Source organism: Helianthus annuus, chromosome 12, assembly GCF_002127325.2.
Source record: "Helianthus annuus cultivar XRQ/B chromosome 12, HanXRQr2.0-SUNRISE, whole genome shotgun sequence".
In the NCBI taxonomy this organism is placed as follows: domain Eukaryota; kingdom Viridiplantae; phylum Streptophyta; class Magnoliopsida; order Asterales; family Asteraceae; genus Helianthus; species Helianthus annuus.
The window spans coordinates 144602856-144613893 of NC_035444.2; the positions used below are offsets into that span (position 1 = coordinate 144602856).

An 11038-nucleotide genomic window follows, 5' to 3' on the forward strand; every position below is an offset into this window, starting at 1 on the left:
GATTATTAGAAGAATAGGACCTGTAGTCTATCAGCTACAACTGCCAGAGGAAATGGCAGGAATACATGATGTATTTCATGTATGTATTCTCAAGAAATGCTTAGCCGATGAATCACTGGTATTACCTCTTAAGGATATAGAGGTAAATGAAAAACTCAAGTTTGTGGAAAGACCTCTACAAATCGAAGACAGAAAGGTCAAGAATCTCAAACACAAAAGATTAGTTCTGGTCAAAGTGAAATGGGATTCTAAACGAGGACCAGAATACACTTGGGAGCTTGAATCAGAGATGCAAAGTAAATATTCACACCTGTTCCAGTAGACCTCGAGGACGAGTTCTAAAACAAGGTGGGGAGGATATAACAACCCACCAAAATAATTTCGACACCCTAAAAATATTTAAAATATCCCAATACGTCCTACAATACACCCCGTATGTGAAAAACGACCCCAAATACCTTAATTTTATCAAAAATCAAATAAAATAAATAAAAATAGGGCCTCGCAGCCCACGACGGAGAAGGCACAAGGCCTACGCGGGGCGCGACAACCTGGCTACGAGGCCGCACCGGAGCGCTCCACGTGTCCAACGCATGTAGGGTCTACGTGCTGATTCGTCAAACCTAGGATAGCTAGGGAGGGGGTGGCGGCCCGCGAAGGCTAAGCCCTAGGGCGCCACGGGGCACGACGCCATGGCTGATCAGCCCTATAAAAGGGGTCGAGAGGCTTCAATTTGCAATTCATTCATTCACTCGATCTCTCTCTCAAATTTCTATATAGTATAATTAATCCCCGGGCATCATACCCCCCCCCCTAATTAGCGAAGCTTTGCCTCGTTGTCAGTATTTTAACCTCCGGTTACGTATTAGATACGCTGCCCGATTGATCTAGGGTTCCGTAACGGCTGTCGAGGTTCTGCCCGACGTAGTCGTTGGAATGTCGTCTCGGGGAGGGTATTACTAATGTAAATATTGGGTTATTATACTAACGCGTGTGCATTGTGTAATTAATAGATAATCACCCGGAAATCCTTAAAGAAAACCCTAAGACAGCAATGTGAGTAATTCCTCTTTTTGTAAACTGTTTTTACAAAACCTCAAATGTTTTACATTATATTAAACAGTGATTGAGTATTTATATTCTACAATTATCGTCGGTATGTTAGGGTTTTGTATACAAAATTTGTTACTACATTGTGAGTAGTAACATGACCACAAGTCGGGTTGACAGTACCTGGGTGGTAATTAAAGTAGATGGAAACACATGTAATTGCGTGACCGCCCTCAATACTGTAAAACGGTTTTACCTGTCTTGATTGAACTGGGATTCACTCACCAGTATTTCCCACTGACAAAATGTTTTTAAACGCATTTCAGGTAACAAAATGTGAAAGCCAAATAGAAGCCAGCTAGGCAGCACTAAAGGCTTGGAAAAGTGGCTATAAAGTTACCTAAAATAAAGAGATGTTTTATTTAAATAAAATAGGGTTTATCCCTATAAAAATGTGTGTACTTGAAACTTAGGATTTTCCCATGTGTTTAATATTATTAAAGCGTGGTATTTTACTCTGATAAAATATTTCCTAACTACGGTCCTGATGTAAATTCCGCAGCCAAATTGATAAACATCGATACCACTGAAACTGGCCGCGACGGCCCGTTCCCAGTTAATAGGGGACTGGGGTTGCGACAAACTATTCCCAAGCACTTACACATATCAACATGTGCTTTAGGAAGAAGATCTTTTGTAAACATGTCCGCGAGTTGATCTTCAGATTTAACACCAATAGTTTTAAGAACACTAGAAGATATTTTTTTCTTTTAAAAAGAAGAGATCAATCTCAAAATGTTTCGTCCTGTCATGGAAGATAGGATTTGCAGCTAATGAAAGAGCTGCACTATTGTCACATTTCAAAACAACCGGAAGTTCAACATCAACATGTAACTCCCTTAACAAATTTACCAGCCACAAAACTTCACAAGAAGCACTAGACATGGCTCTGTATTCTGCCTCGGCAGATGACCTCGAAAGTCGAAACAACACTTTGTTTTTTGCTTTTCCAAGAAATTAATGAATTTCCAAGAAAAACGGAAAACCTAGTGACAGACCTTCTACTATCAACACATTTAGCCCAATCTGAGTCCGCGAATGCAGACAACCGAAAAGTATCGCTTTTCCTTAACATAATGCCAGCAGCGGGTGCTCCTTTCAAATATCTTATCAATTTCATTGCAATTTGAGTATAAGCCTCAGTAGGATTATGTATATATTGTGATAAATAATGTACAACATAAGAAATAATCTAGTAAACCGTACTGATTTTATTATAAGTTAACCGGTCCAAGTCATATGACTTGAATAAGACCTGTTAACATTCTAACGGATCATAGCTCCGTTCATTCCAGACTAGGAGCCCGCAGTAAATTGCACCTGTGTTAGTTAATTTGATTTAACGGTTGTGCTTAATATATCATTGGATTGTAAAGATAAAGCTCAGGTAAATACTCTTAATCTATTTTCCCTATACGGGTTTGGGATACGGTAAATTATTATCGCTTGGTCGGGTATGGGATTAATGACCAATGTGTCCAAAATCCAAATAACCCGTTTTAATCCGTTATGCTTGATAACTGAAACATTGGGGGTTAATGCGACTGTGTCCTGGATATCCACGGCTCACTTAGTTGCAAGTGACCATGACCTAAGCGAGGGGTGTAGGAATACACCTGATAGATGCTAATGCTATGATAAAATGTTTTTCTTACTCAATATTAGGATTAAAGTGGTGTGTCGGTTAATCATGTATCGGAGTTTAGTTCCGGGCCACATATGTATTGACAAGCATGTAATACTGGTAACAGGAGATATAGTTTGTCCCAAGTTATTTATGAAAATGATATACCAAATGGTATAAAAATGGTTTTGAAAAGATTTTCAAAATGTGTCGGTTAATTGTATTTACCAGTGAAACTGGCGTATTTTCAAAAGACTAATCGCAGGTTAGCAATTACGGAATAGGCTGGATGTTGATGCACTTTTGGTGTCTGTTGCTTGTTCTTATTATGTTTACGTTGTAATGTAATGTAATGTACGGTCTTTTAGTTTATCGAGTCTGTACGTTTTTGGTCGAGTCGACCAAGTCAAGATATCCTCCTATCTTGACTTGGTACGACATGTTCATGTTTTGGTATGTAATAGTTGTAATGCAGTTGATCATGTATGAATGACTGCAAGTTGTTTGGCTCCTATCTGTTTCTACACATATTAACTGTTATGTTGTTTGCTGTTTGCAGCCCTCCACGAAGAACCCATTCTTCGTGGAGATTGATGTTCACGAAGAACCTTCTTCGTAGTCTCTATGGTTCTTCATGGATGTGTTCAACAAAGAACATAGTTCTTCGTGGGCTCATGGTTCTTCGTAGGCCCAGTAACATTCTTCGTGATGTTACTAGGCTGGGGACTATATATATCAGCATAGTTGTGCAGAACAGACTAAGAGAGCTTGGTGAGTCTGTAAAACACTGTGTGTATGTGTTTGTGTGTGTTCTCTTCCATTTAATCAAGATTAGTGAATCTTTGGTTACTTGTGTGCTTTATACATTGCTTTGGTTGCATATCTACAAGGATTCCGCAGTTGTATTTGTGTTCTAACAACAAGAAAGTAGGTTTCTTGATCCCCCAAGTGGACCTACACTGGGGCTGCTCGGTAATTGTATATTGGAATTTGCAACTCCAAGCAAAAAGCCTAGTAGTCTTATGTAATCATTTTGTAAATTTCCGATCCGCCTGTGGATCTTTAGTACACTCTCAGTCTGTGTATTATTTTGAACTTTTAGACGTTTGTATTTTGTAATAAATATTTTATAATCCCAAGTCTTCTGTTGTGTTAAATGGGAATATCTATATCAATCGTCACGCATAAACCCCAAGTTCGGGCCCACCGGGATATCAGGGGGTAAGAGCTACTGTGTTGCTGAGTCACAGTACCTGAATCAGTAACCCCCTTCTCATCAGCATCGGAATTTACATCACTTGAAAATTCAAAAATATCAAAAGAATTTACATTTCTTAAAAACGAAGGTCTATTCGTCAACTAATTGTTGACCCAAAAGCTTTTTACGCTGATACGGGTACACAAGTTTAAGGATTCGAAGTGAAGACACATAGGGTGTGTGTTAGTAATAAAACAAAGAGTAAACCTCAATTTTCATCCCTGTGGTTTCCTGATTTTAACACTTTCAGTCCAATAGTTTAAAAATTGCATTTATCATCCATTAGTTTGCTGATTTTAACAGTTTCAGTCCACACTAGTGTTAGTGGTGTGGATTGAACCTGTTAAAATCAGCAAACTAATGGACTGAAACTGTTAAAATCAGCAAACTAATGGACTGAAACCACTACTAGAAAATAGGGTTTTTGCCATGAAATATTCGGTCATAAAACGGTAGCAATTTCCTTGTTGTCACCATTTTGCCACCGATAATGCGGTGACAAAAACATCCGTGTCAATTGCCCTAATGTCACCAAATAGCGACCATTTTTATATTTTGCTACCAAATTTTTGCCACCACAAAACTGGTCAAAATTATTTGCCACCGCTACATGTTTGCTACGCTCCACCTTGTTTTGCTACCGTGTTGTGACGGGTTTTTTGCCACCGCTTTGATACCATTTAGCCACCGATATTGCCACCATCTAGCCACCGTTTTTACACTAGATACCATTTAGCCACACGTTTAGATACCATTTAGCCACCATTTAATACCATTTATTTGCCACCGAGTTGTGACCGTCTGTCTATTTGGTCATGTTTTTTTTTTTTTTTTGGGGGGGTTTTGATTCAGATTTCTCCCTGCTTTTTTCATCAAAATTACATATCAATAAAACTTAAAATTATATATAAAAAGTCTAATAAAATCACAAAATCCCAAAGTTATATAAAACATTTCTGTTTCAAAAACACATAAAACATTCTAATAAAAATATCAGCTAAAACATAAAACAACTAAAAGTATCCTAATATGATAAACATCGAAACGTTCGAAACCAAGTGTTTATAGCCTATCTTCGAACTGCGGCAGTTAACATAGCTTCAATTTGTTGTCGAGCATAGCGTCTTTATCCACTTTATCTTTTTCTTTTTCAGCCAACAACTTCGCAATAATTCCATTTAACCTTTCTTTTTCTTCATCATTATCCTTGACGAGCTCCTTGATAACTAAGTTCAACTTTTCAATCTACAAAACAACCAATGAATAGGATCAAGAAGGCAGAACTAACGAAAGTAATAACGGGTCAAGTTGGTTGCAAAGAAAATAAAATATAATTTGACCAGTAGCATCTTTGCACTTTTGCACTTTGGCTTATTTTGTTCCCTTTTGATCAAACCTATGTTGCCAAAAGCGCAAAAAGCGCGCGCCTAGGTGCTCGGGCGCAGCGAGGCGCACCTATAGCGCCTGGTGGTAGCCTAGGCGCAAAAATGGGTTTTTTTTTTTGAAAAAACCGGTGCCGAGGCGCAAAAAGGCGCGCAACTAGGCGCAAAAACCGTCCTTTTTTTAGTTTTATATGTGGAATCTTATTTATTTTTAAAGCATAACATATTTTTTATATTTTTTTTCTCTATATGCGCTTTTCTTAAAAAAAGCCCACGCTTTTTTTGCGACTTGCGCCTAGGCTCCGGGCGAGGCCGATGCACCTCGCCTGCGCCTTGCGTCTTTGACAACATAGGATCCAACAATAACATCTTTGCACTTTTAGTCTTTGCACATACGGAGTTCATAAAACATAACCAGGTGCATTTGTAGTGGGCATCCAATTGCATGCCAAAAAAAAACAGTTTACACGGATCAGTGTGAACTGGCCAATTGCACCAGTATCCAAACTGCTGGAATGGCAATCCCAATTACAATGTTGACATACCTGGGGACTTTTGGCATTTGAGTCTCTAAATCAATGGAACTCAACTGATGCACTATAATCAATTGCCTTTGACCATACCTTTGCCTCTAACCAATCATGTTGTACGGATTGTTGACTTGGCAAATATAGCACATTAGCTGACTTTACACAAAGTCAACTCTAGCCCAACATTACCTACCGCAATCATTACTATCCCGAATCACTTGCAGCTCAATAATAATATAAAAAATAATATTTCTTGAATCGTTGATTATCTTCAAGCCCCAAGTCCATCTCTGCTGTTAAACTCGTTTAGCTTATGAGTAAACAAATCACAAGCTTTATCAAAAGAACTGCAAAGCAAAGAAAATCAGTAACTAATAAACTATTGAGACGTGAGATCCTGCTTAAAATGAAAATGCCAATTAACACCAGTATTTTCATAACCGGACTGGATAGTGAACTGTACGTCTTATCGGCACTGGTTAGACATGTTGGATCTTGAACCATGTTTAAAAACCAAATTAAGTCATAAATAATTAAAAAGTTCAAATTACATATGCGTATCTTACTTACAACAAAAGATGGCAAATTTTTATATCAAACAAAGTTTTTAAAGAAAAGTACCATGCATACCATTTCAACAGCATGCTCAAATAGCTCTCAAGATCTTTCATATTTGGATTTCCCATATCCAAAAAACCAAAAAAAAAAAAACAATAAAGAATCACAGATGAAGCTTATGGCGGTGCGATTGTTTGTTGTAGGCTTCTTCAACCCTAACCCGACCCACATAAATTCGGGTCAACCCGAACCTGACACGTTTAACTCGTATTTTTAAATGAGTCATACAAGTTGACGATTTATAAACGAGTTGTTGGGTTTTAAGCGGGTTATCGATAATAAATTTAATGATGAGTATGAGTGTAACAAATAAAAAATATAATGTGTTTTTATAACTAAGCATGTAAAATGGAATCAGAAAAAAAAACAAAAACAAAAATATAAAAGTTTTTTTTTTCTAAATTGTTCAACTGATTAATGGGTCAACCCATTTTTATACAGGTCAACCCAAACCCGACCCGTTTTTAATACGTGTCAACCCGAACCTGACCCGTTTTTTTAAACGGGTCGTATTAGTCGACCCAAACCTGTTTTCATTCGTGTCGGGTTCGGGTCAGGTTGACGGGTCGTGTCAAGAATTGCCGCCCCTAGTTGTCGGAACACATATATTTGCAAGGTATACAAACCATATTAGGACAATATATGATGAACTAAAATGCTACGCGCGCATAATTTCAAGAAAACAAATGAGGTTTTTAGTAGTGGACACAAAAAACTTATTGGAGACATAACTAAATTCATTATGAGTTGAATAGTTGACTCTAACTAGTTTAGTGCAGGTAGTTTCTTATGAATCAGATCTAAAACTTGTATAAGTTGTAACTAATAATAAATATGTTAAATTTACCTAGTTAAGGAAAGTTGAATTGTTATGGACATAGTTTGATATCTAACAACAAGAGCAGCAGGTAAGCAACTCCAGAAACACATCTTTATACAATTTTTTTCCACATCCATTGAATGGTATTAAAAGCTCAAAGGAACCAAGATCTGTAAACTGGGTTGACTTTTGGTGAATTTTATAACAAAGATAGTACTTAAGAGTACACAAACCAGAAATCTTGTAGGCTAGAAGCAGATCTAAACCAATCCCCAACTTTTCATAATCAAATTGAACTTAAAACAATCAAAGATCTAGAGACAGGTTGGGAAGCGATTAAAAAGCATCAATATAATAGTTGAAAACGGTAGAGGTTGGTCGATCCATAGTTAGATCCGAAAGTGATCCAAACTAGAGATTGAAGATTCTTCATTCTACTTTGACGAATCATTGAGGAAAGAGAGGGAGAGAGCTTAAATCTATCAGGAAGAAAGTATAAATGATATTAAGAAACAATACTAATGGAGGAAGAACAGTGTTTATTTACTTCTTAAAGAGCTGTAAGCAAGTATAACGAACCATGATCTTCCATTAGTTGAACTTACAGTTAATATTTGGTGATCGCCGGCAGAAGGAATCATCATGTATATACCTGATACATTATATATTAGTTAAAATTTACAACCAACAAACAAATTTAAAAACAGCTGTTTTGGGTCGACCCATACCAGAAAACTACTGTCAGCTTATGCAGGACTGTTTCTAAAGAATGGATGGTCAAGAGCTTATTGAGCGGTGAGACGGTCTACAGGATCAAACTTCAATATACCATGCAGCAGATCAACAAAGTATGATCTTGATCCTCCAACTGTCACACACTGTGATATCATATTCTACATTGTAAGGAAACAGATAGTTAGTGAATCTGTATGCCAAAAAATAAAAATAAACGCATATACTCTATATCAGTGACTTCAGATCCAGAAAACCCAACTCAAAAAGACACTTTATTGTCATTATCAGTGACTTTGTTCGCAGAGACATTTTATCGAACAGCTTGCCTACACTAATCTCACAACAAATTTACACAATTACAACCAAACCCACCATCCCAAATTGAAATTAAAGAACCCCAACAAGTTTATAAGACAAAATTTAGATACAAGTTTATGCAAACATAAACTCCAATATTTTAGTAAAATCAAACACAAACAAAAAATAATCACATAGAAATTCAGAGGTTGAAGTCTTTAAGTGAAATGAGTTGCTATTAATTCAAGAAATGAGCATTTATCTAAGTACCAATTATCGATCCATACAATAAATCTTGAAAAGAACAAGATTTAATTCATTTGAAGAACAAGAAGTTGAATTTGTCAATTGAAGGTAAATTTTAGAAGAGACATAGGATTTAAAAGTCATGGGAAATCAAGAATTATACCTTGGAATGGAAGTAGCAAAACCCTAATCAAGAATTATACCTTGGAATGGCGAAGTAGCAAAACCCTAATATGTAGACGGATGGAGTGAGATCCCTAACAGACCATTCACTGTAACAACACTACTACTAGAGATAAAATAATATCATAGGTATTTACAAACTAGACGTTGTAGCATAACTTCTTTTTTTACTCTTTGATCTTAATATTGATTCCTTCTTTAATTTACTATTTGAATCACAACGGAACTAGAGATATCCAATCTAGATATCCATATATCTATATATCTTCTATATATCTATATTATATTATAATGCATGAGTGAAGGGTATTTTAAGATACTCAAAAAATAAGAACTTTTCACCTCCTTTATTTATAGAAAGACCCTTAAAATGAGGGTAGTTTGGTCTTTTAAACACTATTTATTTTTTAGCCCCCTAAACTTATTACACTTAAATCCCTGAGTTTTAACAAACTTATGGATAATTAGTTAGGAGTTACATTTTCCCCCTCTCCTAGAAAGTTATAATTATTTTTATGTATTCTTGTCATATCTTTGAAAGTATGATGTTTTAAGAACATTCGAATTTCATGTGACGCCCAACTCATTTTTTCGACGTTTCGATACTTGTCTTAGTCAATATTAAAATGGACAAATAGATAATACCTTAGTGTACAAGTGTTATTGATGCAATTTTAAATTGTAATCTGCTTCTCATTATGTAGTAAATGTTTTGGTGTATTTTGGTGGATTTGTATAATTCTGCCATTTCTAGCTCCTTGCTAGGATGGGTTTTTTTTTATAAAATTGACTTTTGCCGTTCAAAAAAAAAAAAAAACAAAGTTTAATCAAAATCCATCAATTTTCTTAAAAAGGTAATCACCAAAGTATAGTAGCTAAACATTAAAGAGGTAATCACGAACGTAATGTAACGAAATATTTAATGCTTGCAAACTTATTTTAATTTCCAGAGAAAAATGCCCGGATAGTCTCTGTGGTTTCCTCTTTTTTCACCTATAGTCCCCAACTTTCTAAAATTACCTAAATTGTCCTTAACTTTTCAATTTTCGTTCCCGGATAGTCCCTGGTGTGGATGGAGGTTAGTTTTCTTAGTTAAGTGACTGTGAAATTACCTAAATGCCCTTCATATTAAAATATAACCATTAAAACATTAAATCAAAATATATTACATATGAGATTTTAAGTGGGCCCACATTTTTTATATTATATTAATTAATAAAAAACCTACCCCAAAATATAATTAATCATTTAAGCTACCACCGTAAAAAAATGTGGTAGCGCATTAAATCAAAATATATTAATCATTAAAACATTAAATCAAAATATATTAATCATTTTTTATATTATCATTTTTTATTAATTAATATAATATAAAAAAATGTGAGCCCACCTGAAATCTCATATGTAATATATTTTGATTTAATGTTTTAATGGTTATATTTTAATATGAAGGGCATTTAGGTAATTTCATAGTCACTTAACCAAGAAAACTAACCTCTATTCACGCCAGAGACTATCCGGGAACAAAAATTGAAAAGTTGGGGACTATTCAGGAAATTTTAGAAAGTTGGGGACTATAGATGAAAAAAGGGGAAACCACAAGGACTATCCGGGCATTTTTCTCTAATTTCTAGTTATTAGAAAAAAACACTTTTAACAAATTTCATCCCCGCATAAATAATATTGACAAAATAATCAGTACATAATAATATTTAATAACGTATTGTGAGAGAAGATCAAATTAAAAAACCAGATGCTAAATTTGAAATTAGGTTTCCTTTCTGTTCGTTACTACGTTACGAAATTGGTTTCATCGTCCCGCCATGCAAGGAGAAATCACCGGACGAATTCTCGAACCTTCCTAACTTATTCCCATTCGATGATTTCGTGATTTAAACTCCACTGAAAGACAAATCAAACCCCATGACATCTCTCACGTCACCTCTTGAAGACACATGTCCGAAGCCGGACATGATCCCAGAGGCGAACCGGACTCCACTTGGGCGGACATCCAAAGCATGTCCGCCCCATATCAGAAAGCTCCGAGGACGAGCCCCCGTTCAAGTGCGTCCAGACGGATGACGTCATCTCAGTTGACTACTATAAATACCCCTTCAAGTACAAATCCAAGTACGATTTCTCTGAACCTTCGTCCCTATTTTCTCTCTCTACTTTCTCTCTCTACCAATACTTATCCTCACGCCGGAGGGTGGTCGCAGAGGGGCCCTCCCATCT

At 36.1% G+C, this 11038-nt stretch overlaps 1 long non-coding RNA gene across 2 annotated transcripts; it reads right to left on the reverse strand.

Annotated features, from left to right (window-relative positions):
* Positions 1 to 4898: 4898 nt before the first annotated feature.
* On the reverse strand, positions 4899 to 8999 carry LOC110895609. 2 transcript variants are annotated; one of them, XR_004875048.1, is made up of 3 exons: positions 8784 to 8999; positions 8071 to 8235; positions 4899 to 7994 (listed from the first exon to the last, which is right to left on the reverse strand). It is a non-coding gene; the product is annotated as an uncharacterized LOC110895609 (long non-coding RNA). The 2 variants fall into 2 exon arrangements; XR_004875047.1 differs by having other exon boundaries at positions 8824 to 8996.
* Positions 9000 to 11038: the final 2039 nt, after the last annotated feature.